Here is a 27,855-nt window from a genome sequence, read left to right as displayed (position 1 = left end):
CAAAATCGTTACATAAAAAGGCTTATCGTTTTATATATAGGGAAGACTTATTATTTATTTTGTTATAATAAAATACAGAACATTTTTTAAAAATTAGTTATGAGTTATTCACATTGTAAACCCCTTTGTGAATTATGGGCCACCCTGTATATTAAAAGGCATTAATTTTCCCCCTATATTCACTTGTAATTTGTAAGAAACAGTATAATCATAAAAATGAGGTGCCCGAAATGACACTTTTGTAACTGTTTATCGCATTCCAATAAAAAATGAAAGAAAACAAATTTACCCCCTAAAAAAAAAAAAGGAAAATAAAGAACGTGGTTTGATTTCCGTTGAAGTTATGATACACAGTTTCTGCGAAGGCCAGGCTAGCCAGTGGACAGGACTAATGGATTCCAAAGCTTGTTGACACACAACTCCAACAGGGAATTGGAATATAGCGAGGGAAGAAATTCTACAAGAAAATGCTGTGGAAATTTTAGAATCCGCTCTCTGCATCAAATTCATCGCAACAACCACAAATGGGGTCGGTGAAACAATGAAAAAAATTAATTTCTTGCTTGTTGAAATACAGCGCAAATATTAAAAAGAAATCACGTGTTTAACAGTTAATAATAGTGTAGCTTGTGTACATTTATCGTTCTCAGGTTCTTCATTCTAACAGAGAAGGGTTATGATTTTCACCAGTCACTGCTGAATACATAATTTAGATTTCTTATGATAATAATTCAAAATTTCAAGTTAGCTAGCATTTTAAATATGCTGCAACTTGAATGGGATAACGAACCTGGAATTGCGACGATTTCTTGTGGCTATCCTTAATAAATAAGCCTTTTTCCATTTGGGAAATTCATATATCAAAAAACGTCGATAACATTTTGGACACGTACATAGAACACATGTTAACGGAATCCCAGTTTTACTCTCATACTATCAGTTCTCATTTTTGCGAATGTAACGTTCGTGAAATAAAACAGTCGAAATGTTTTCGGACACTACACACAATCTGTTAGCCACATTGTATAAAAAAAGGAGGGGGTGCAAACGTAAGCTTAACGTGCTATTTCCGATTCAGTTTAGTTTAGTTGTTATTAATGAATCAGCGGTCGTTTTTCTTCGCACCATGACGGAGCAGACACTACAAGTGACGCTGAACATCTCCAGCTATTGTTGAACACTGTCCATGTTCTCTTGTCGGTTGTAGCTGCTTCTCTCATTTTTCTTGCTTTCTGGCGAATTTTTCCTCGTAATTTGTATGAAGCCCAGAGCACTCGGCAATTATTTTCAAAAGCCTAATTACGTTAATGAGAAACTTTTGTAGTAAAAACATTTTTACAGAGAGTGAACAAAATAGCAAGACCTAATTAATAAATCTCCCGCATGCTCTTGAGAGCAGGGTTAACCGAAGTGAGTAAATGTCCTTAATTAAATAACGAGAAACCACCGACCTTAGTGATAATACCCGAGATGCAAGGTTTCGTGTTACAGAAACGACTCATACCACTAAATAAGATTTCATTGTACAGATACGGAGCTACTAGACCTTGGAGGTGTCTGGAATTTCTTGGGTTGTCATTAGTAATCACGGTAAATCACCCGATTTCAAATCTCTTCTTCTGTTCTCTGAAATGGCAGTGAAAAATTTCGACAGATGGTCGAATACAGAAAGAGCATCCTCTTCGGGACCCTGCTCTTCAGAGGATGCTCTTTCTGTATCTGTTTACACACAAAAAAATAAATAAAAATAAAAATAACCGCAATGAACAGTGCAGTTTATTTCGATCCTATGCACATCGTATCATGCAAATCTTATTGTTTAACAAAACTGTTGCTTAATGTGAAACTTGGATGTAGGCACATTTAATATAAAGGTATTTTTTTTTTAAATTTTATGTGTAACACGATGTGTAATTCAAATAAGTAGATTACGCAAACGATTTTTCTATTGTTATTGTGCAACTTTGGTTTATGACGAAATAATACATAAACAATGAACCGATGTCGTGATTTTATATGGTAGTAATATTGATCAAGATTGCAATGTGATATTTACTCCATGGGCAAAATTTCACAATAGCTAACATTTAATTGTATTATATGTTCTAAGAAATGAAATCAATTTTAAGCAATTATTTATTTCGTTCTTGTTTCTACTACCGACGACCGAGTGTCAAGGATTTTTTGATAGCCGCAAAGCGACTTGTCAGCCGGAGGCGAGAAGGATCCGAGGCTAGTGTTTGACATAACATAAACAGACGGTGCAATCCTTTAATATGTGTGTCGTTTACCTTTCATTTTAACTTACAAAAAAAAAAAAATCATCGGCTTAGTTTTAAATGTTCAGAGTTCTTATCTGCATCCTCTTAATCCTTAGTTTGCTTCTCCATCTTGTTGTTTCCACCCCCTCTCTCTCCCTCTCTTTCTACCTTTGTCATTTCTGCCTCATTTTTTCCCCTTTTTTGTGTGTGTTAACACTCTCCACACTCTTCTCTAGCTCTTAATCTCGCATTAATCCTTAAATTCAGATTATAATTAATCAGCTGCTAATATTGGTCACGGCTATTTAGTACGAGGTGGATAGTGAGTTGAATCCCATATGAAGGTTTTCCTCAGCTGGCGTGACAAATGATTCCGTCAGTGCCTTATACTGTTAAGTTTACCATAACTGCTATTAATTACAGAACTAACCTTCCGGACTTAAGCTGTTGCCAACAGGATTTAATTCTGCTATTTCTTGTTAAAGGCTTTTTCTTTTCTTTACTTTTTTTTTGGTTAGGATCGATGGGTACCGCCATGCTGTATTTTGAACTAATCCCCTTCACGGGTAATCCTATATCAACTTTAACAAGAAGTTAGATTTCCTGGCTTAACCGAATATCTCTTTCACTGGGGTGGTGTTGTGTTCTTAAAGAATTGACGGGATTCCTTAGTTATTAAAAGTTAGTTTTATGTTAGACGTCGAATAAATGATGATTGATGGGCAAGGATTAAGGGAAGAAAGAACATCTTTAGTTTTTGTGTAGTCGACACGACTTCAAATTTTTATAAAACAACTTTTTAGGGCAGTAAACTTTTATATACAGTGATGGGATTATCATGCATTCCTCTTTTTTTTTTTTTAAGTTTTTTTTTTTTAATTCGATATTTCCCTGTATCTCAAAAATCGGTGTCTTCCAGTCTGATATGTTGTGTAATATTTATAGTAGATAACTCTTATTTATTATCATTCTGATAATCATAAGTAATTATAAGAAATCCGCCAATATTCAGATTTGTGTTTCTGGTTTCGCATATAACGAATCAGCCAGAATTGGACTACTCGCATTTGACTGCACGAAGTATCAGAACATTTACTTTAATGTTCATTAACTAAATTGAATGACTAAAAATCAAATAAATGAATAAAACTGAATAGAATAATAACAAAAAATGTGCATGAAATTACGGAATAATAAATTATAGTTAAACGTCGCCAGATTAAATCGTTCCCTGAGGCAAACAATTAAATATCGCCCCTGATGGATTATAAGACAAAAATATAAGAAAATCTCCAATTGCGGTTTTGTTTTTATTACAAGAGAAACGTTAATGCAAAACGATTACATAATAAGATTAATTAAATGTTTTCTCTATGGGGATATAGCACAATAAAACTGTCTATAAGCTCTTCTAAATTTAAATTATAAGCTACGTCCGCCTCTATCGATATAGTAGCTTGACCAACCAATCTTTCTTGGGTCATTGCTGTTCGCAAATAATTTTTGATCAGTTTAAGCTTGGAAAACTTCTTTCCGCACTTGCTAATAGGAATTGTTAACAATATCCTTAAGGGGTGGTTACGTTGGGATAAATTTCTACAAGATTGTGGATATATATATATATATATGATAAAATTTGGTGAGGACCACTTTTCTCCTGTATTATTTTTGAAAGAATTTTTAATTCTTCAAATAAATCTATGGCATCTACATCAGATGTTGTAAAATATCTTGTTGCCCTAATACAGCGCCTACTGCAATATGGCTGAACGAGCGCCCTTAATTAAGCCGCGCCCTGAGGCAAGCTGCCTCTATGTTACATCCTATCGACGGCACTGCGCATTATTTATAATGCTCTCCTCGTGGAAAAAATAAAAATAAATAAACAATCCAAATAAAGAATATCATGTGAATCACTTGGCCGGATAATTTCAGGTTGTTTGTCGATGTTACAAATTTGAGGAAGGTAGTAGACTATGACGTCAATCCAATATTTCTACTTCACGATTTGAATAAATTTGATATAGAGAAAGATGAGTTAGTATGAAAGTCCAAAATACATGTTACACAGGTTGTGTAGACAGCATAAGGTTACGGTAATGATGTGGTCAGTGACAAGTAGACAAAGGATGGGTGATTGATTAGTTAGAATTGTGCTAAAGCAACAAAGGCGCTGAAACAAACGTATTATGCCCACGCATGTTTTATTCGACCAGTTTATATGTTTCGTGGTAACTGGAACTCGAATTATTTAGAAGAAATTCTGCTCTTATGAATTATGATATAAATAGGTAGTTGTCATATGGCAATTGTCTCCAATTGCTATTTTGAATGGACCATTGTCACGAAAATTAGAAGCATGTATAACACTAAAATTGGGAAATGTATTTTACTAGAAGAGAGGAGTAGTCTTGCTTATAAAGAGAAGCATAACAAAGCGTATATATAATGGTACCAATGTCGGGGGGGGAGAATTGTACAAATATACCCACCAACCAGCGTCATGAAGATTATGAAGAAAACTATGATATAAAGTACAATACAGCAAAAGCCTACACAATAGTGTTAGGAGATTTTAATGCACGACCGTGTAAAAATGAACATTCGTGTATTGAGGAAAATGGAATAGGAGAACGAAATGAAATAGAAAATAGAATGTTAAACTTTATCACGAGAAACCAGTTGAATGCTATGAGCACATTCGAAAAGACCAAACCAAAAAATGGACGAAAAAGCGACTTAGACTATATTTTATCCATCTCATGTAAGAATATTTAAGGATATTCAGTCATGACTCAAATAGGCAAGGAAGTCATCTTAGATGTTAGAGAGAGAGAGAGAGAAAATAACAAAACGTGTAAAAACGATAAAAAAAACCCAAAAAAGCATAAAAAAATAATAACAATAAAATTACTTGGTGAAAAGAAACCTATAGTTGGATAACACACAAACAACCTTAATTTGATCCATATAGAAGGAGCAAATAAGATCGCAAAACATAAAAAGATTAAAAATAAATTCTACCAGAGGGGAAAAAACTGTTAGAAAAATGAAAAGCAATTGAAGAGGGAAAAGAAATATGATATTACTTACAGAATTAAATAAAACAATAAAGCAGATAAAAAGGAAGATAAAATGATACAAGAAACAACAAACAATAAAAATATTAAAGTATGGAACAATCTTACAATAAGAAAAAGAAATAACACTTGAAGATCAAAATGGACTAGATGTTAAAGATAAAAAAAGCATAGTAGAAGATCTAGAGAGTATTTTTTTTAGAAATTGTATAACGCCACAATCGCTGTTGAAAACACGATTACAGGAAAGCTAGAACAACAACAAGAAGAATATCACAAAAATGCAACAAAAAAGGTAGAAAAAAAGGCCAGGCGAAGGTGGACTTCCAGTAGAAATGATCAAAGCAGTATGATAAACGATAATAGGAGAAATAAAAATGTTTAAAATGCCTAAAATGATAAAGGTCAATGATGCACATTAGGTAGCCTCACCGGGTCAAGTTAACCCCTTTGTAGCTATTGACGACAAAGGATAACTTGATGGCTTTCATCGAATAGTGAAACACTCCCATCGCACTTATTGGAGATCTAAAGGAAGAACTAAATAGATATATATTATCACTGGGGTAAAAATAAAATAAAAAAAACTCAACTCCCCCCCCCCTTAAAATTCAGAAAACTTAATTTGTTTAATATTTATTCCACACACGAGAGATACAAGAACCTATAACACATTAGTGCCGTGTGTGAGGTGAAGATGAGGATGAGAAAGAAGAAATCTTTTGACATTCTTCTTCTTCTTAAAGAGCTGCAGGTTTGAAATTGTTGGGAAACACATCACGAAGAAGGCTGTTCCAGAAGACAGGTAGATGGAATAAATGAGGAAGAGAAGCAGCAGTTGTACTCTAAAGGTAGCAGGCCCAACAGCAAGTGGAGGAATGATGTTTGCCAATTCACTACAGCAGAGATCATGAAAGTACCTGCAGAAGAGACAGATCTGAAATGCTGCGTCTGTGAGATAGAGGTTGAAGTGAGCCTATGAGGAAGGATCATCTATTAGTCAAATTGTTCTCCTCTGGACAGCATCAAGAATTTTTAAGGAGGTTTTAGATGCACCACCACCCCAAATGTGTGAATAGCATTCCAAAGACGGGCGGATTTGGGATTTGTATAGGATTAATAACTGGGTGAATATAAAATAGCTTCTTGAGCGGAAAAGAATGCTTAGAAGTTTTTAGAAGCTAAGGAAGCTATTGATGTGATGTGTTTGTGCCAAGAGAGGTCGAAGGTGAATATCAGTCCAACGAGATATCTCTCTTTGGATTGAAGTTAGTAAGGGTGAGGAAAGACGAGGGGCATTGAAGGTCACTAGATCATCCTTGTCCACTGAAGGATGCCGGAAGGGATCAGGGTTTAAGGCGCTGGTCGAGGATTATCTTGATACGAGGGGTGTGAATTGCAGGTAGACCAACGGAAGGCAGTTTGCAAAGCAGTCCTTGATTAAAAACACGATCGAAAATCTTGGAAATGCCAATGATGACAGAACACGTGTGTCCGAACCATTCCATGGCAAAATGAAAATATCTTCTACATTCTCTTCACCAACATTTGTGACATAAATATCAACTTAAATGATGCGATTCACTTCACCTACCTCCAAACAGAGTCCCGGTTTTAAACTAAACCGCCAATTAATGTCACAATCTATCTTAATTGTTTCGCCAGATGACGCCCAACTTGAATCTCCTGTTTTTGATATGTTTAGGACTTATTTGTCTCATTAAGTATCAATCAGCCGCTGTCTCTACCACTTCTCCAATTCTGAAAATCATTTTTACTTCTTTGAATTCTTATTCTTGAAACTTGATTTCTTGCATGTAATTGTGATATTTATGCAGTTCATATACTAAACTTTATGCACGGCAGAATCACTAAATGCAGATATTTAAATTTAATTCTTCATTGGTAAGTAACAGTTTCTAGTCATATTTATTAATTAGCGTCACATCTAATTCACATCGCTTCTTTTTTTCTAATACGACTAAACCCAAGAAAGGTCGAAAACCAATAGAACATTAGTACTGTGAGCTGCCAAGAATTTTTTAAATATTTTATTTATTTTTGTCTTTCTTTATTATATTTTTGGTCTCTAGTGTGGGGGTCTCTCTGATTACCTTGGCAACCACACGATACTTTTTAATGTCACTTAAATCCTCCAGTAAGTGGTGTGATGGTCTAACTAGGCAATGAAATTCGTCTCCCATCTAAAGATAATTAGAGTCATCCACATATACAACAGGGTTTGAACTCATTGACTGTTGGTTGAAGAACATATAAGTTCGCCATTCGGCCAACTGCTTGCTATATGTTAATTTCTATGTTTTCCGTAATCAGATGTTCAAGATCCACATCACTCTTTGAGGTTAGTGCTAATACATACTTAATCAGTTAAGGTAAATATTATTTCACCATCACCAATTGCACTCCGTCAGCAATGTAGAATATGTAGAAAGTGAAATAAAAATTCCTGAAATTAAGCATAAGTAGGAATTATGTGTGATTCCAAGCAACAATTTATCAAGAATATTTACAATAGTTATTATCTATGCTGAGTAAAGAAATGTCTGTATGTTACAAATCGTGGGGCTCTTTTCTTTCTTTTATGAACAAAGCAAACATGATACCAAGTATGATTTATATACATACAGTATAATTCTTTAAATATAGCCTTTTATTGCTGCTGTTATAAAATGATAATTTAATTCTTGTTTACATTCAGGCATGGGAGAAAGAAAGAAAGAAAGAAACGGGTCAATTTCTCATGGTGCCATATTCGTTTGAAAGTCGTTATATATACTACATATTTTTGTTCCAGTATTTAAATGAATTAAGACCAGTGAATTTTTCCTATGTAGTCCCGCAGTTCACCTTGTGTGTGTGTAAGGAGTATTTAAAGAGAGAAGAGGAAGGCTAGAATAAATATTTTACATGAATAACTTAATAATGTATGACCATGAAAACATCGCCTATTGATAGGAAACATATTGCATCTCAATAGTCTGAAGAACTACGTCGCTGGAATACAAAGCTTCCGGTGGAGTTAACCTCTATCCTTAGACACACAAGTCCAAGGATAGCCAAATCTTAGTTAAGGAAGCGACATTAGCAAAAAAAGAAAAAAATGATAAAAGTAGCATCTGAAATAACAATGATGAGATAGCTTTTGGCAAATCCAGATATCCAGGGAAATCCTAATCCAGAAAACCACAATTATTTTCTTCCTATAAGGAATGGGAATACTCGTAGGTGACGCAACAGATCTCAAGCTAGCATACAGCAGGATCCCGTGTCCTACAGGAATAGGAACAAAGCTACTCCTGGCAACCATATGAGAATTCTTTGCAGCAGTATCGAAACATGGAATGTAAGAGATATGCTGATGGTGGCTAAGCTTTATCATTACCTATCTTTTATTTACCTGAGACTGGGAGATAAAATTTATCTATCATCTAATGGTTGTAAATGAATTCACCAATGCATTTTAACACCACTTATGGGTGTCGGCTAAATTCAAGAAATCTTCTGTAGTAGGGTAACAAATATAACTAAAAATAAAGATAACCAGACAAGTTCCACCATGTAACTGGCCATTAATAATATATATTCAAGCAAATATGAGTATTTGCAAGCTATTCACGTATACGATTACGCACACGGGTACAATATTTAAACATAATCTTATGTCAAGAAGATCATTCCTTACAGAAATCGTCACTTTGTCTATCGTATGGGTGATTGCGCTATCCTTAAAATAATCAAAGCAAAATCGTGTGGTTTTGTGACTGAATAACTGGCAAAAGAGAGCTAATTCTCAAATTCAAATTTGTCTGTATATAAATTAAATATTATATGATATATAAAATATATGTGTTTACTAAACATTATAGTTAAAAATTTACGGCGTGAGAAAAAAAATATTAGCAAATTAATTGCAATAACTTTTTATGAACAAACAAGTTGTGGAAATTGATTTCTGTGTTATCGTTATCAGTACAGTATTTAAATATACATAATTTTGACCTAATGTATTTTTGATTATTGATAAGAAGACATCACACAAGAGACACGTAACATAAAAGCATCACATAGGTTGTTAGCGTAAATAACAAATGGGAAGTGATAGCCACAGAATTAACACAGCGCATGTTTGAAGAAATCATCATCTGAGCAGAAAATTATACATCCATCTTAATCCTTCTGATTCTCCAAACAGTCAATGTTCCAGATTATTCCAAAAAAAGGAATAAGAAACAATTTGCAGACTGCATTTGTTAAATGTAATAGAATATCACAAGTATCTCACCACACGCGGTAGAAATCCAAGCTGCAACATTTGTTCTTTGCGAGCCACAATTCCTTCTTCCTCTTCTTTTTTTTTTTTTTTTCTTCTTCGATAACGGAATCGTCCACAATATATCTCCTCCCAGAAGGAGCTAATACCGGCACGTACGTGTAGAGCAACATTAAATGTGCTGAATCACACTCAAGGGCTTTATGTCACGTAAGCGCAAGCCTCTGAGCCTCCCGAGGTTTGGCGTCACCATCATAAAGCCAAACAGCAGAGCACACAAAGAAAATGCCGCTGGATCAAATCTCAACGTTATGTGCATCAAACGCTTGGGCTCAAGTGGTGACCCGGACGTTGCAAATTGCTTCACTTCGTTCATGATCAGTACTTCTAGAGTTCCCTCCTTAACTCCCCACCCCCCTTTCCGCCTTCTCCCACTGCTGTCAATAGTGGAAAGTCGAGCATGGCGTTGACAGGACGAGGCTTTTCGCGTGCTACGTGTTTGCCCTCTTTGATAAAGGTAGAAAATGGAAAAAGGTAAAAGAGATGGTGGTAACAGAATAGCCTGTAATAACCGATCCCTCTTATGATTGGCTGGGCTCTTTTCCGATAGAGCAAGTTACCATAAAAAATGTAACTTTCTTGTTGGCGGTTAACAAACCAATTAACTTGACAACGCAGAATAAAAGCACATATTACTGCTTAAATTTGCTATTATAAACATTATTCGGGAAATAGAACCGACTTCGAAAAGTTTTCGATTTAGATCCAAAGAAAAAAAAACAGTAAAAAAATCCTCCACATCTTAAAATTCCTCATTTCAAAGTTTCTTTATCATCAGTACTAGTTTTCTGTTAACGATTGCACTTTTTTTCTGATTTCTCACTTTTTAGTGCAACTTGATATACTGAAGAAATTCAGTATCTCAATTTTTTTTATCAATTCGCCAAGTTTTTTTATTATTTATTTATTTATATTATCCGCAATGTTTAAAATAATGAGGTTAGCTGATGTTGTCAGTAATATCTGACATGGTCATCCATCTGCAGAGAGTTCAGATTCTAGATGTAATGGGTGACTTGCCTGACCTGAAAAACAAACAGTAACCATCCCCATTTGCATCACAGTATTTAACACGAAATCTGTGTGAGCTAGGAAATCGCTATCAGATCGGAGTATTTCACGTCCGGTCTTAAGCAATAACCAATACTGCACTTCCAAGCTGGAAAAATGTTTAATCTAATTAACTTCCTGATACTTACTGTTAATAAAGCACAAGAGGAAATAGAAATACTAGAAATCATTTTGTCATATGCTAGCATTGCAAAATTGGGCAAAAATGATTAAATACAGGACGTCTGCTTTCGACGGGAATATATTTCTCATGCAACCAGGGAACACTGATCTATTTGAGGAGGAGATACCAAAGTATCGTCACATAGGTACGTAATAATGATTTTTTTTTTTTTTAAATAACCAGTCTGTTAAAAGTTTGGGGAATGTGATGGCAAAATCAGTCATCCGTCCATTAGATGCCTCCCTCCAGTCTTCAGATCTCCACACAGATGAAAATCTGCAGGATGTTAAACTGAACGTACTAAAACATGGTACGTTCAGTTTGAACGTGGAAATGACAGGGTTTTTCATCCACTAAAACAATCAAACACTAGCTAATCTACCAAGTTAGCAATAATACTGACTTCACATCTTTAGTTATTTTGGCCATAATTTGGAGTCGCATTCAATGCCAATTCGATCTATTCTTGTAAGACACGCGAAGACGGTACACGGTATCGAAGTAACATTTCCATTTTTCTAGTCAGGTAGTGTGATTATATATTATCAAGACATAAAATTATCATAAATTGGAGAATAATAAACCTCGAATGTTCTTCAGAAAACAACATCCATACAAATTGTGACATTTTCAGTGAATTCTAAATGAAATCAAAGCTTCCTCCCCCCGCTTTACTGACTTAGTAATGATTAAATTATTCTCCAAAAACATTTGCAATGCGGAAATAGACATTAAGCGTGATTACTAAGGCATGTTAAGCTCAATACGAACAACTGATTACATTTAACTCTTTTATGTCATTGGCGGGGTGCATATCTTATTCTCCTCTGTAACAAATCCATGGTTTAAACTGTTTGTCATTTACAGTTATATAACAGATCCTTTTATTTTACATTTTATCCTTGAAATATATTCGCTAAGTTGTTGGGATATAACAACAGTGCAAAAACAACCATTGATTCAATGCCTTTTTGCATTATATTCGGATACTGTGCAATTCCATTCGGTATCATTTCTTTCCCAAAATTCAACACAAAAGCAGTTCTTGCAGGCAATATTCTGATCACTAATATAAATGTTACTTTTAGAGCGATATGTGGAAAGAAATAACTGGGAGAAATAGATTTTTTTAAAATTAAAGTATCCTTAATGTTGTATAACACGTAAAGTGTTGTATAATAAGTAAAGTAAACACTAGTAAAGGATAATCTGAAACAGAATTCTTTAGGATGATTGCTGATATAACGTAAATGTATTGATCCTTTGTAACATGTTTCCTTGGTAACTGGCCAATGGTATCAGACGAAAGTATGCGATTTTTCTAGCCAATTGAATTGAAAATAATTAAACGCTGAGTTTTTCTTCAGAGTTGTGGTGTCATTGGTAATTAATTCGTGAGCTATTTCAAAATTATCATGTGCAGTTTTGCTATATACAGATTTAGGATAGAATAATGGAAAATGATTAAAAATTATACTAAATCGTATCTATTATCTATTCATTTGTCTCTGATTCAAAAGAGTTTAGTTTAATCCCGTCAAGAAATACAGAAAAGCAAATATTTATTGGCCTGTTTTCAAGTGAAGTGGTTAGTTGATCCCAGGCGAAAACTCCAAAGGAGATTGCAATTCAGAGCCCACAATGCTGTACACACCACAAGTACTTCCAGAATTGTGACCGCCTTTTAGAGCTCTGTTGCAAAGAGTCATGGTTGGGTGTGTTGGGGGAAGGGTATTATAGATACTGCTTGACTTCCTTTTGGAAAGAAGTCAACGGACTTCTTTCCAAGCACACACACACACACACACACACACACACTGCTTGGAAAGAAGTCAACAGACTCCTTGTCCATCGTGCCATGTAACGAGTCACGTGTTTATAGGTTATATAAAGTGGAGGCGTTGTTCCGGCTATCGACTGGAACACACAAATCTGCACAAAAACATTCCGAACCGAGGCTCACAACATGGGTTTTTCCATGGTAGGACCGCAACATGCAAGCTTCACATTACCCGAACCAACATGATGGAGTGCTGCAAAGAGCGTGAACGTGGAAGCTTGGAAAATTGTGTTATGGAGCGACGAATCACCGGCCTTCTACCGAGCAGATGGAAGAGTGTGGGTGTGCAGATGCTCAGTGAACGTCTCTTACCAGAGTGCGTAACCCCAACAATGAGATACGAAGGTGGCGGTGTGATGGTACGATCCCATTTTTCCTGCTTAAGCTTTAGACCTCTGTTTGTGGTGCCACGGACATTGAACTCCGTAAGGTATTTGAACGTTCTGGATAACGCAATGCTTTATACTCTGTGGAGATTTTACGCAACTGGCCATTGCCTCTTTCAGCATGCTGCTGTAACTGCGTGATTTGTTGAAATGAACGTTTCCACACTTGACTGTCCTCCACAGAGCCCTAATCTCAACCCTATTGAATATTTGTGGGATGAACTGAAGCGTCGGTTGGGATCAAGAGACGTCTGCCACACAACAGTCTAGGACTTCAATACATGTCTTCAGGAAGAATGGTCCAAAATTCCCACTGATCGCTATGTAGAGGGCATAGAATTTAGGGCCTCCTTTCGCTGCATTCATTGGAGAGAAAGGAGGTCTTGCATCTTATTAAGGTGGGCGGTTTGTTTCTCATACAATGGTGTCCGTTGACTTCTTTCTAAGCAGTGTGTGTGTGTGTGTGTGTGTGTGATGTATTTAAGTTTTATTTTAATGAATTTAAAATTTTCAAATATATTAATTCCTTTTATCATACAACATATAAAACGTATTTTTTTAAAATCGCATTGAAGAGCAAATGAACAACAGGCCCATCACAAGCTTGGCTGCTTTAAAGAAACCCACACAGTATTATTTTGAACATGTAAAACAGTTTATAAGGAAATTTTTATTTAGTTTTAAATACAACATAAATAAAACGCTAAGCAATAGTACTCAAATATAACCTTGCAATCGCACACTCATACGTGTACGCATCCACACATCCGCACACTCATACGTGTACGCATCCACACATCCACACACTCATGCTTACCCCGATCAACAGAAGCAATGAGCGCAACGCATCAGTGACTACAATTCTCGTCATCGTGAGAATTCAAAACTTTTTTGGTAACTGCTTTCCCTGCTTGTGAGAGCTTGAAGATGTCGTGGCACCTGTCGTTTGCTATTAGGCTGTCTTTATCTTGATTGTTAAGTAAAACGATTTGGAATAATAGTTAACCCAACGTGTCAAGAATATCATCTCGTGTAATCCATGTAATCCATCCCTGCTCTATATTATAAAAAACATATGGCCTATAAAATGCTTTTCGGTCGCACAGTAATATCCACGAACGATCGATAAGTGGATGTAGGTTCGATTGTAGCCTAGTAAAAGAGGATATACTTACGGGAGCTTTTTCTAGTCTACAATTGAAGGGTTCCAGACTTAGTTGATATTTGATGCAGGTAAGTAGTTTTTATTCTCTTTCTGAATATCGGAATTTTAGCCTGGTAACCTCGAAAAATCAACCGTTCGTTGAGCACACCATACAATAATGTGAGTTAGAGGTAGTAACAAGACGTGTTGTTGCAAGTAAGTTAAGTCCTTTTGCCCACTCTTATATTGCATTTATTATAACCGAAAATAGTTGTTTATACTCGTATATACTGGTCAGCATTAACTTTTCTAAATAATTGATAGTCATGTGGATGTCACAGAGGAAAATCAATGCATTAAAGCATTCTGCAAAGAATTCTTGGAAAAAGAAAATATAGGCAGATCACTCACCACTCCATAATCTGTTTCGCTTTCAACTCACTTCACATCAAAGTTCTTTGAGAATTCCACCGAGATGAGAAAGCCGCGTAGGAATGTGTTTTACCTTATCTGCTGAGACTGCTTTGAAGTTTTTGATTCAGTGTGCCTGGCTGTGATAGAATAGACACGTGGCTCATTGTTAGTGACGATTTTTGAACGTGCGTGTGGAGTATAGCCGTCTATTACGAGTCCATTGATTTCCATTGCTGATTCCATACTCTTTTAGTGCCATTAGCAAAACAATATGCTGTCAACAGCTGGCACTCAGAAACGTCAAAACTAGATAAGGTCGTTTGGTCCAAGAAATTTCAATTCCAGTTAATCCAGGTGACTGCGTGGAAGAACTTGATTTCAGTAAACGAGAACTAGGTTCGCCTACGGAAGTCTTACAATCGTCCTCCGGCGTCATATCAAACAATTTTGCCCCCGCCACAGCACTGTCATCGATGTTTTCTGCTTGTAGGAGAACTCAAGATACACTGAGTGTATCTTGAGTCCATTAAGTTCACGTACCAACAACCTCTGGATATTCACTCTTTATATATGGCTTTTCAGTTGAAGGTGAGTTAGCCGATCTCATACGGAAGTATCAGAAGGTAGCTCCCGGAAACTCGGGTTTTTCATCACGCGTACAGACAAATCGGCCTTGAGAACACATGCAATTTATTGACAAAAAATACTGTTGTTGGTGATGATGGCATGGACAGTAGTAGTGGAGAGGGTTGAGATGTATTTAGCGATTTAGAGTAGAGTGCCCTCAACGATGGGTCCTTGGACTCCCAGGAGATGTCACGTAATAATAATAATAATACAACTTCTGTTATTATTATTATTATTATACTATGTAATAATAATACAACTGTCATAGCTGGAACCGGCATATTCGTCTGAAGAACCTGTGGAATTATCAATTATAATGTTGATGTACTTAATAAAATGCCACTTCTTTTATCCTGCAAGTGATTGTAGAGATTGTATGATAATAGGAAGCATTCATCTCTGTGTATTAAACGGAATAGCCTTCTACCCTTCCTTATATGAATGCATTACTTTCTATATCGAAAAACATTTCCTAAAACAATATAAATAGAATATAAATAATTATAAATTTCCTTGACCGTCTTTTGCTTTGTAGTTGCGGTAATGAACAGTAATAGCTGTGTATGCAAACCAAACAGTTTGACCAGATCTTTCAAAGTGGAGATTTTTTTTTTTTTTTGTTTCAATGCAAGTTCCGCTTATTCTGTAGGGATAAAGTTGAGAGATCCTTGCCACCTGAACAAATTTCTTATTTTCCAAGCGAATTGTTGAAAGCGTGTCAAGTGTATATCAAAATGACGGATGGTGCATAAAGTTCCAGTTTTCATTTTGATGGATATTTTCATTGATGTGGATGGTTTAATATTTTATTTCACAGTCATTTAGGATTCTTATCATCACAATACTACGAGTATTGTGATGTACTAATACACTTGTATATTAACTTGTTATATTAATTTCCCAGTTGATAATCCATGTTTGTTGATGTATAAAGGAATTCAAACTGTGACGTAACATTTACCAAATGTTACGTTTTAATTATAAATATTTTCATTACCATTCTGTAAAACGCTGCAATCTATTTTTTGTGTCTTAGAGGCAGTCCTATTTATCTTGACTCTTTTGGGATAAAATCACAAGAGAAAAGATGTATTTAAAAAAAAAATTAGGCACCATGGTCAGAAGTGTAATATTAACAAAGCAGTGATGCTCACCACTAATGAACGAATTAGAAAAAGGGATCGGGGGATCTTGGCTTACTTTATAAAACTTCCAAATCGATAGGTTCTAATCAATCATGTCATTACCTCTATTGTTCATCCACAAGTGCCTTTGACTTAATTATCCCTTAGTTGTCAGCCAGTTTTTGCTCCACTTTTCGCCCTTTCTTCAGAAAGTACCAAAAAAGAAATCAATCAAGAAAATCTAGGAGGAAAAGAAGATGAAAATCATGGGACTATCCTGATGATAGTCAAATTTTCTGTAAATTTGGCCATCACGGCACTTTCTGTCATTTTAAAAATAATTTAATATATTGGATAAATAGAATAATATTTTCTACCCCCTCCCACCCCTATCTTGGAAACATATACTGTATTTGCATCACTCAAGTAGGATAGTTATTCAAATTTGATAGTTATTCTTCAAAATGCTGTTTGGTTGCTTTATTTGTGACTTCTGTCGACCAACTGATTCACGAGACTAACGCCATCTACATGATGATAGTTCCATCTATTCGATAGACGGAAGGCTATGCTTGAAACAAAGAAATTTGACACGTAAAACGTTGCAGTTCGCAAAACTACAGGCCATTCTTTATGAAAATTTATAAAGAAATATATTTCTTTCAATGCACCTTGTCTGCGCTGTAAATCTACATGTCTGCTCTGCTAAGGAAAAAAAAAGCCCCTCCGAAAAAGTCCCTTCTCTCATAAAAAACGGGAAACTGGTTTTGGAAAGTTTAGTTCGGCAACACGATATGATATCTGCTAAGTGCGTAGTCTGCTTTCAAGCAGTTTGGAAAACCATTTTCTCTTCTGATGTGTCACGGAAACCAGATATGGCTATTTCTCACTGTGAGAAAATGTGTTCCACATTACGAGAGATTCAGGTGTTGACGCTACGTGCCAAGAATCATCAGGTAGCCTAAGATTCCGCAAGATTTCCTTCAGTAAATAAAACCTGTCTTTTTATGGTTCATAATTTTGAGATCACGTGTACTTCGTAACGTATTCAACTTCGCTTTATCTAGCTGAGGACGTCATCGCTCTGAACTTTCTACAGCACGAAGTTTTTGTAGAGAACGGGAAAATGCCTTGGGTGCATCCAAAGAACACTAGCCAATAAAACTTAAATGACAAAAATAGCTGTCTGTATAACTTTGAATTTGACATTCGTTGTTATTACCGTCTTGTATGATTAAGTGATGTTACAATTGTTAAATGACTTCTTTCAACGGTCTTCGGAGAAATTCACTTAATTATAATAAATCTCTAAATAATTTATGATGATATAAATGAAAGAGACTCATACGAAACCAGGATTTCTCCACATTTATATCATTTCATAGTTCATTATGTTCATGTAATGAATGGTATAATCCTTTATCCAATGTGCATGTGTATTTTTATATATGCTATACAGAGACGATGGTGTTGTTAGGGTTTTTACACGTAAAATCACACGTAAAATCTTGAGACATAGATGCGTCACGTGATGCTTTATCCATCCTTCCAATTTCATCGGTTAAGTGACTTCAATAACTCGCGCACCATCGATGCTAATTCATCACCTACTCTACTTTTTATTTCTTCTCTATATGCTGTTATTTGTGTAGCCACTCTTTATGTTAAAAATAAAATAGAATAAAATTGTAGGTACCACTATGGTTAATCCTGTAATTTGCTGTTAATCATAGGTCGTGATGCGATGAATCAAAGGGATTAGTTATGCACGAACAAGTTTCCACTCTGTTTTAAATTTGTCGGAATACCAAACAAGGAAATATTATTGAAAAAAGATTTTAATATTTCCTGGAAATGACTTCTTTTAGGAAAAACAATGGAAGTTTTTCTTTCGTCAGTTATCGAGTTGGATTATATCTTCTTACAAATGTAAATTTATTATTATTTAAGGGCATTTTTTTGACTGCTGTTTCATTCATTTGTGTTTTCCGTTGTGATATTTCTTCTCTTATAATTCTAACTTTTGTATTGTTTTGAACTGGGGAAAAATCTTACTGAAGTAGAGCGGACTGCTTAGAGGTTTAAGGCATTTAAAAAAATAAAGCCATAAGATTTTATAACTCAAATTTTAATAAGAAAAAACGGTAATTAATCATTTGCAGCCATTAAAATACGAGAATGAAAAAATCACAAAAATATTCTTAAAACAACTCTCAGTAAAAATGGTAATAAAAATGTAACTCAGAAATATTAGCAGTGGTGTAAATATGTGGCGCCCAACCGCCATTTACATTTCAATATTATGCTCATTTTAACAAGCAAATGAGTACATACAACGACGGGGACGCACTTATTAAAAACATCCAATGATTTATGTACGTAATTTTCCAAAATTTAGGTGTGTTTCAGATAACAACTAAATTACAATTTTAATATTCTCCAAGAAATTGTTGATAATTTTTATAAATTTGTTCCCTTGTGCAATCGACAGATTAAATGATTGCTAGTACTTTTTTTTATTATTTTTTCCCCATTAAAGTAGACAGAACTGCCAAAGTGTATCTCATTGGAGCTTTTCCTATGTTTTGGCTCGCATGTTGCTGGTTCTACGAGTAAGGATGGACTGAGCTGTAAACCTGTGTTAAGTCTGGTCATCCATTACTGTCAGGCTACTTGATTAATGACGCTTTGCAGTAAGTATGGTTGCCATCAGGAAATAATAGAGATAAAATAAAGAAAGACCCTACAAACGTAGCGTTCAAGGGCGATTCTTTTTACAACATTTGGGATGTGAAATGTGCAGATGTTTTAACTACAGATAGAACAAGAATAATAACAAGATTTCCTGGGAGTTTTTTTTTCTTATTTTTGTCTGGTACACGAGTATAAAAAGGCGTACGGTTTTTTAACCAAGATTCAACTATTCAAAAACGAAATTCTATTGGCTGATAGAGTAATTTATTTACCTTCTCTCCTTCTTCCTGTCAACTTTTCGCACAACCTGAAAACTTGTTGTTTTCAAGTTTTTTCCCCTCTCTCTCTCTCTCTCTCTCTCTCACACACACACACACACACACACACACACACGGCAACTACTGAATATAATTTAATGGATTCGTGCACAACATTTTTATTTTCAATTTTTCTTTCTCGTGAACAAAAATGTCATTTAAATAAACTTCGTGACTTTTATGCATTTTGAAATGAAAAGGTATCTGATTGATCTATCTGTAAAAGAGATAAATAAGTACAAGCGAGAGTCGGGGTGGAGGAAGGTAACATAATTCTGTCAGATGTGAAGCTAAAAATAAGAAGTATTAAACATGTCTGTTGATACGGTAATTGTAATCCTCGAGTAGTATGACATTTCTCTCCATAATCACTTAATCGATATGACAGCGCTATTTGTTTCGTAAATATATAAGTGTGGAGTTTCATCTCCAGGTAACAAAGACCATTGCGGGAGTAATCGTTACCTGAACTGGTCCTAGGAGAGATAACATTAAAGCATAGAACCTAAACTCATTATTCCTAAAAGAGAAAGCACAAGTGAAATGTTCCTGCAATCGTTCTTCTATTGAACTCTCTTTGATTTTTCACGCTGTGGAAAATGAAGATAATCGCAAAGAGATAGAGCGATGGCGTTATCAAATGGGAAAGAGTTTAATCGAATATGTGGATGAAAAAAAAAAGGAGAAGAAAAAAAAGAAGAAAAATTCAGAATTTAATTGGACTGAATTCAGACTCACAAAATCTAATTGAAAATCACACTTTGAGGATTTCTTAAAACTTAAAAATTGTCATTTTTTTTTTAAATGAAGTCTATTCAATGAAACTGTTATCCTTATGTAAATATATATAAATCCAGTTATATATTTCCTTATTGAGATAAAAGTAGCTGCCGTTTTCTGTCTATTTTACGTTTCCTGTACAAGAGCTGTGAAATTTGTCTATATTCAGAAAGTCAGTTCATCTGTACTGTAATGTGAAAAAAAAATTAATGCTATTATATTTGATACAACTACGTACATTTAGTTGAAATTTTATAGCAGTTTATCTATTTATCAGTGGAATGAGTATTTTTATTATTATTATTTTTAAGAAGAGTTTGTGAAAAAAAAAAGAATCAAATAGTAATCTTTATGATCAGAAGTCGGCTAAGCCTATTGAGATTTATCAAATACATAATTGAATTATTATTATTTTGGCTGTTATCATTTCATTTAAATTTCAGTAGTCAGTAACAATCTATTTGATCTGTCGAAATCAAAATAAGATTTTTCTCTTAATAGAGCTTATTCAGGATACCACAAGTCGGCGAGAAAAAAATATCATCTGCAAAGTATGCAGATTCTATTATTTATTTTTGCATGGTATCTGACCGTGAGTTTGTACTTGGGGTCAGGAGCGTCATACACCCGAATCCCTAGGAGTGATGTGGTAACATAAACAACCCCCCACGGCAGGAAGCTGCCTCCTTTGCTCCCGCCACGGACTATGATACACAGTTCTACCCTGGTAAGCAGTATTTCACAGGGGCAATAAAGAGGCTGAAGCTCCTATCGCTTTAGAGGAGATTAAGTCCGTTATTGTGTAATAATCCACAATTTATGGCCATTTAATGTCACAACGTTGTCATAAAGTATGTCGTTATAGCTTTAGGCGTCGGACGGGAACCATTATGTTCCACCGGTGTGACATACAATTTTCTCTAGATTATAAGTGTCAGGTTCTTGCTAAAATGTCACCTCGTACATCTGCTTTGTTAAAGGCAAACTTTCTCGGCGATACGCGGGGTTATGAACGTCTGTTTACTCCCAGGTGCCCACATGCGTTCTCCTCACTCATAACTCTGCACTGTATATTTCACCTGAAGCAGGCGCTGTTAGTTTTTTTTTTTTTTTCTCCCTTGCAAACCTTTCTTCAAAATAGTAAATGAAACACCATGATTTTTACTTTGTATCCGACAGAAAAGTAATGTTATTGGCCCCCTGTAGATGTCAGATCTGAAATCAGCACATAATTTGCGAGATAGAGTTGCTCGCAAATATATGCAAAACCTGATGGAGATAAAAAATGAAGCTAAAATATGTGTATTAAATGAAGAAGGGTAGAAAGTGTTGAGAAAAGTAAAAAGTACAACATAGAGAATACATCAATATTACCTCTTCATCGTTTTTATTTATTTATTTATCTCTTCTTGTTTTTCACATACAGAAGTCTATTCGACAACCTTTCCAGATTGATGTTTAGTTTAGTCTCAGCAAAAGTACGCGCCCTTCAGCAGAAATACATTTTGCTGCAGAAGGTTTCGTTTCTGTAAATGTTGAAAACATTTACTCAAATCGGTTTTCGGAATGTATAAAAATGTCTGCTGAATATCGTTTACTGACCCCAAGCCATCAAATCTATGGCTGACGCACGCACATATACATACAAAAGTCATATCGAGAGAAATAGGGAGAAAATGTGGTGTCTACTGTGGTGTGTTCTCCTTGATTTTCACTAAAAATATTTCTGAATGAAATCAGACGAACTTGGTTGAAACGGGTCTCACTTTTTTATACGAATCCGCAAACGATGAAAGGGTTTAACCTAGTATACCATCTAGTATACCGTGATTGAGAGAAGGTTATAATATAATGCGGAAACCCTACTCTACATATCAAGTCGATAGTTTTTCAAACCACTTCAGACCTTCAATAAGCAAAGTGGTGGTGGTCTCGCACACTAGACAATGAAATTCATATACAATTCCAAGATATTTACGAACATTCCTTCTATAATGGAATACAAATCCGCAGCTGTTAGTCGGGGAGCTATGAAGATATGACATATTCTAGAGATCAAACATGGACTTATTGGATTCCATGTATAGTCTCTAGAATATGGCAACTGGATTAACTAGTCCTTAGTCTGCCTATGGTGCTAATTTACAATTACTTTATAACCTTCCGTAGGTGTGATTCTCATAAATATCATTTTAGTAAAATTACCTGATGTTATTATCGTCATACTGTTTTTTTAAATTAAATCCACAAATATATAATATATTACTTTTATTTATTTATTTTTTTTCCAGAAGAGCCGAAGAGTATAGATATCAAAAATGTGGTTCACAAGTAGAAAAAACTAAATAAATAAAAGGCTACAAGCCTCCTGCTGTTCGAAGGATTTCGCTGCAGGATTATAACGTGTCATTCTATGAAGAAATATTGAAAGGCGCAGTTATTAAAGTTATACATTGAAGGTAAAGAAAAAATTGCCTTTCTGCATAACAAAACTTTTTTTATATATTTATTTATTCACATTTCTCGGAATATTTTTCCTCGTTACTCCTACTTTTCATTGCTGTTTAAAATCCTCTTTTTTGTTATCATTAGTGCTTCAATCAATCTAGTTCATGATAGCGCACACAAAATATTAAAAAAAATACTAAATTAGAAAATATTCTGTTTATATTTATTAACGTTCTCTGCGATAGTTGATATCGCTTTTTACTACAATTTATTTTATTACTTTTTATTACAAAGAGTGCAACGCAATGAGCTTTTTAGTTGCTACAATAGTGATAAGGATGTTCAGTTGTAAAATCACTTTACACTGCAGTTAATCAAACGTTCGTTAAACGAAAAGTTAGTCCTCACGATCTTCTGTTCGTTTAACGAAAACAGACAAAAAGAGAGGAGAAATTTCTATGCTATTTGATAAAGTTACTGAGAAATATAACAGTCGCTATCGTCAGCTCTTTGGGTTAATAATAACTACTTATTATTGTTACTGCTTATCATTTGTGGGTGCCAAAACGATTAACAGTAGTGATCCATGTCAGTTGTTTTCATTTAATAAAATACCTGAAAAATCCTTCTTTACTTTATTATACCAAAGCAAAAATCCAATAAGTTGCTATTGTATTTGTTAATACATTTCCTCAAAAACTTAAATTTCCTTAAAGCTTATGTTATGCATTCTCTGTATAACTTCAGCTTTGCAGAGAATGTATAATGTTGGCGATGTCCAGAATGGTTGCGATTGACATGCATGCAAAATAAAGTGCTTAAGAGGAAGCATATTCTTTAAAGCATACACATAAATTTTGGACTGCAATCCAGAATGAATTGTGAAAGAGGCAAAAGCAGGAAACTTGCCTCCACTTCTGCTCTACATTGCTCCCAACCGTTCACTCCAGTGATCGTATTGCATTATCACCTACAATAAGTAGCTAACTTCCTTACTTCTCCAATTCCAGGATAACCAACTCTGGCCAATGCTTCCCTAACCATCCCAGACACGCACCACACAATCAGAAGAGATCAGAAGAATCCTGGCCAAATTAGATACCAAACATTCGCCTGGTCTTAGTCATATTTCTCCAATCATCCTAAAGGTGTGTGAGCTCCAGAGTTAACTCGCATTCTATGTCGCCTTTTTTATGATTTCGTATTCCGCTGGTATCTAATCCTGCAGCATGGAAATTGGCCTATGCACGACTTACTCCTAAGAAGGATGACAAATCCTTATCATCATCGCTCATTTCTCTCGCTTAAAGTGATAGAACCGTTAGCAATTCTTTCACCATCTTAAAGGCGCTCAACTAATGAATGATCGCCATATAGATTCTATTATGTTTTTCACCTGCGTCAATCATCTCTGGACTGATACAATTGAAAATGCGGCGAATCTTAAGTCAGCAGAAAGGTCTATCAAGTAGGCTCTGATCATTTGATCTGTCTCGTGAATTTTGCAATTGGATCACCAGCTTTCTGACGGTACAGACTGTATATGTTATTATTATTATTAGTTCACTTTTATTCGTTCTGTATATCAATAATATACTCCACTTGATTCAACACTATACACAGCTTTGCTGATGACAGCACACTGCACTTCTTATTCAGAAACCTTGAACTGCATAAATCACCAACTTTCAGAACAATAATCTCTGCTGCCCTACATTTTGATCTCCAAACCATCATGTGATTGGATTCAGGTAACTTTGTCGGGTTTCAACGTCAGGAAACCAGACTCTGCCTTATCTCCCACAAAAGTAGCTTTTTTTTTATTTTTTATTTTTTGAGACAACCTTAAGAATACCCATATCTCTAGTCAAGATAAGATTACTCTTCTTAGAACTGTACTATCATAAAACTCTATTGGCCTAAATATATAACAATTATTGCTTTATCAGCGTCCAAAAATTTAGCATTTCACTTTTGCTGTTCTATAGCCTTACTTTATCTTTTGAGAAATATTACTTCCACACACGAGAGACAGAAGAGCTTCTCGTGTGGAAGCAGATAAATACCTTGTGTTTAGGGATCAGGAGCAAATTAATCCGCTGATGTCCTTCTTAAACTGCTGGAAGTTGTGGTCCTTTGGAAATACTTCATGGGAGACGTTGTTTCGCAGAACTGAGGATGGATAGAATGTCTAACTGGATAACTGGAAATAGCAGCAGGTTCGGTAAGTATGCAGTTCGACTGTAAAGGGTTGTTGATCATTTTTTACTGAAGTTGCTATAGATCTTCCAGAAATAGAAGGTATAATGGATGTTTATTTATTTATTTATTTCGTATGGGATTCCCCCCTTTCTTCCCCCGTCCCTTAGGTCGAGTGGAGCCCTTCTAATGAGGGATTAAGTATCAATTTTATGACTGTAGATCAGTGTGTGTGTGTGTGTGTGTGTGTGTGTGTGTGTGTTCATGGGGACGGTTTGCCTACTCCCGTATGAGACCGGCTAACTCACCTTTAATCGAAAGAGACCAGATAAAGGTTCCTCAGGTCCTGGACGGGAATCGAATCTAGGTCTTTTCGACCAAAATACTCGTCTATACCGACTAAGCTACGGAGACTCTATAATAAAGCATGCTGATTCTGCTGAACAGTGGCAATAGAAATATCTGTAGATATTTGAAATTTGCGATTTATAGAGCAATTAACTGGTTAAGTACTGTCTTGAACGGAAGAGGATCCAATTTTTTTTTTTTTTTTTTTTTTGAAGCTGATGACTACAGAAATGCTGTACGATTGTCCAAAGAAAGGTTTAGCATGAGTAAGTTCGAGAAGAGGATTGGTGAAATGGCAAAGCCCTAAGGGAACCTGCATTAACAGGAATATCTGTTAATGCTGATTCACCATCTGTATGGAAGAAATCTATGCTGGTAATCAATAATTAAATGGCAGTTCTCCAAGTGTCGAAGAACTTGACCGTTAATACCGTTCTCCATTTTTTTGAACAAAATTGAGGTCAGAGCAATAGGTCAATAGTTAATGGTAAACATTCATCAGCTTTTTTTGGGAACTAGCTGTAGAAAACTTGCTTTCATGCTGTGATGATGAAGAACGTGTGTTAGTTGCGGAACACATCTCTTTGAACACAATAGGTAGCATTCCAACAGAACAGCTTCCCTTTGTGCTATTCAAGTTTTTCAAAATTTTGCTGATGTCTTTCTTGTGGAAGGTATGAGATGAAATATGCTAAGCAAAGATGGAGGAAATTTGCCATGGTTATAGAGGACTTAGAAGAATGAATACAGGACGTTACTTTTCTTTAAATGATGATGCAATTCTACCGTTAGAGTGAGGAAGTAGCACAACCGTGAAACATTGATCCAAATAGCTTTGGATAGAGACTAGCAGGCGAAGCATCCAGTGGCAAAGGCGAGTTTTCTATGTTGTTCTTGTTAGAGTTAAACTTAATCCTTTTTAATGATGGTTTTCCAAGTGTTGCGGGCAAATGTCTGAGCTGCAGGGGAAGCTGGTGTTTTGGTCTCCAGCCACTTGTGATAAACTGATTGCTTTTCTTGGACCGCTCTGGCACACTTCTTGAACTATTGTATGGATATAGGATGGGAATTTTGAACAGAGTGAGGAATGAAAGCTTTTATTTTTATGTGGAATATTTCTTTAACAAGATAACAAGTATCTGAAGAATGAAAACAGTAGTCTGATCAAGTCTGAAGAAAGCGATGATGCGAAATTCAATCAAATATCTTGCAAATAGAAAGAAGGACCACGTAAGCTTCTAGAAACTTTTCCATGGCCTGCATGCAAAAAGTGGGTGAGGCTGGTTACGAACTTTGCTGTAGAACGAGAATAGTGAATGAAAGCTGGCTCCAAGCTGGTCGATGGATGCCAGTTTGATGAGACAATACGAAATGAGTGCGAGTTTGGAGTACAAGTTTTTACTACAACTGGATACATATCAGGTTCATGAGACGTATTGGTATGAAGGCCCTGCGTCTTTTTTTGATGTCCTTCTGGTGAAAGTTCTGAAGTGGAATACTGTGGATATATTGTTGAATAGTGAGAATCTTGGTCGTCTATACAAGAAATGAGGAAAACTTCAAGCTAAGCGGTCCCCTCATCATAAGGAGATGTTACTTTTGTACCATCAGGATGTGTGTATGTGAGTGTGTGTGTGTGTGTGTGTGTGAGAGAGAGAGAGATGGAAACAGTACAAAGTTGCAAAGCTTTGTACTGTTTCCATCTCTTTACTGTTTGGCGAGGGAAAAGCTTAGTGCATTTGACCCTTCCAAAATCTACTTTGGATCTGTTGATTATTTTCATTTCTTACGTGCTGTGTAAGCTGAGTGAGACTGGAGTATGACTGGAGTTTTTGAGCATATTCCGGATTTTTAACTTGGAATGCTTTGGCAGAACTGTTGGAGATCTAGAATTTGGATAAGAGTAGCGAATAAAAGCGTTCATTCGAGAGAGAATAATTATTGTCATTAGTTTCTTCGTTTCCGTTGTAATCATAAAATGGAAAGGAAGCAAAGAAATACCGAAGGTCATCCCAGTTGGAACGCCGCATGATTTGAGGGTAAGAATGACTGGGAGAAGGAATGTATGTCAAACATGCCAAGCGGTGAGCTGACATCGAAGGCGTATTCGGAGGGGAAGCTGGTTAGGACCTGCTGGTTAAAGGTGTTGGGAGAATGATGAGGATTTTCTGGAATTATGGTGGGTTCTTTAACAGTTCTTGTTAAGTTATTACTGATAACAAACAGTTCAGCTTCTTTTCTAGCTTGGTCTGTCAAGTTGGAAAAGGTGTAATGCTGATATTAAAATCACCAATGAAGATTATCTCTTGTTATGGTAATTAGAATATATGTGATTTACTATCAAAGATATAGTTAAATAGGTCGGAGAAGTCATCGGAGTTAGGGGAACGGTAATAGTGATAAAAAGTTTATGATACATTCAAGAAGCATCGAGAAGAGGCTAAGTTTTGGTTGGTGGCTGAAGGAGATGCGATATTTTCTACGAGGAAAGGCTACACACTTAAACATCCGTTCATGAAAAGAAATCTGATCAAGTCCCGCGATTTGAGTATTAGCAAATGCAAGGGGAGGTGAACTGCCATTTTTTTGAGAGGGAGTAACAAGATAG

At 35.6% G+C, this 27,855-nt stretch overlaps 1 protein-coding gene across 12 annotated transcripts in view; it reads left to right on the top strand.

Annotated features, from left to right (window-relative positions):
* The window catches only part of LOC150104289 (zinc finger protein 703-A-like), a 603,572-nt gene that overhangs the window by 367,806 nt on the left and 207,911 nt on the right, over positions 1-27,855 (top strand). For 11 of the 12 annotated variants that reach the window (XM_090396273.1, XM_090396271.1, XM_090396272.1 and 8 more), the window contains one exon: positions 22,544-22,711. The exons of the other annotated variant lie outside the window; for it this stretch is intronic. The gene's annotated coding sequence lies outside the window, so the exon portion shown is untranslated. The remainder of the gene's footprint in view (positions 1-22,543; positions 22,712-27,855) is intronic. 12 annotated transcript variants of the gene reach the window in all.

This window comes from Typopeltis vanoorti, chromosome 8 (assembly GCF_054136105.1).
Source record: "Typopeltis vanoorti isolate ZY-2024b chromosome 8, IOZ_Tvanoo_1.0, whole genome shotgun sequence".
NCBI classification, from domain to species: Eukaryota; Metazoa; Arthropoda; class Arachnida; order Uropygi; family Thelyphonidae; genus Typopeltis; species Typopeltis vanoorti.
The sequence above is the reverse complement of the archived record's forward strand: the minus strand, read 5'-3'. Positions and strand labels throughout refer to the sequence as shown.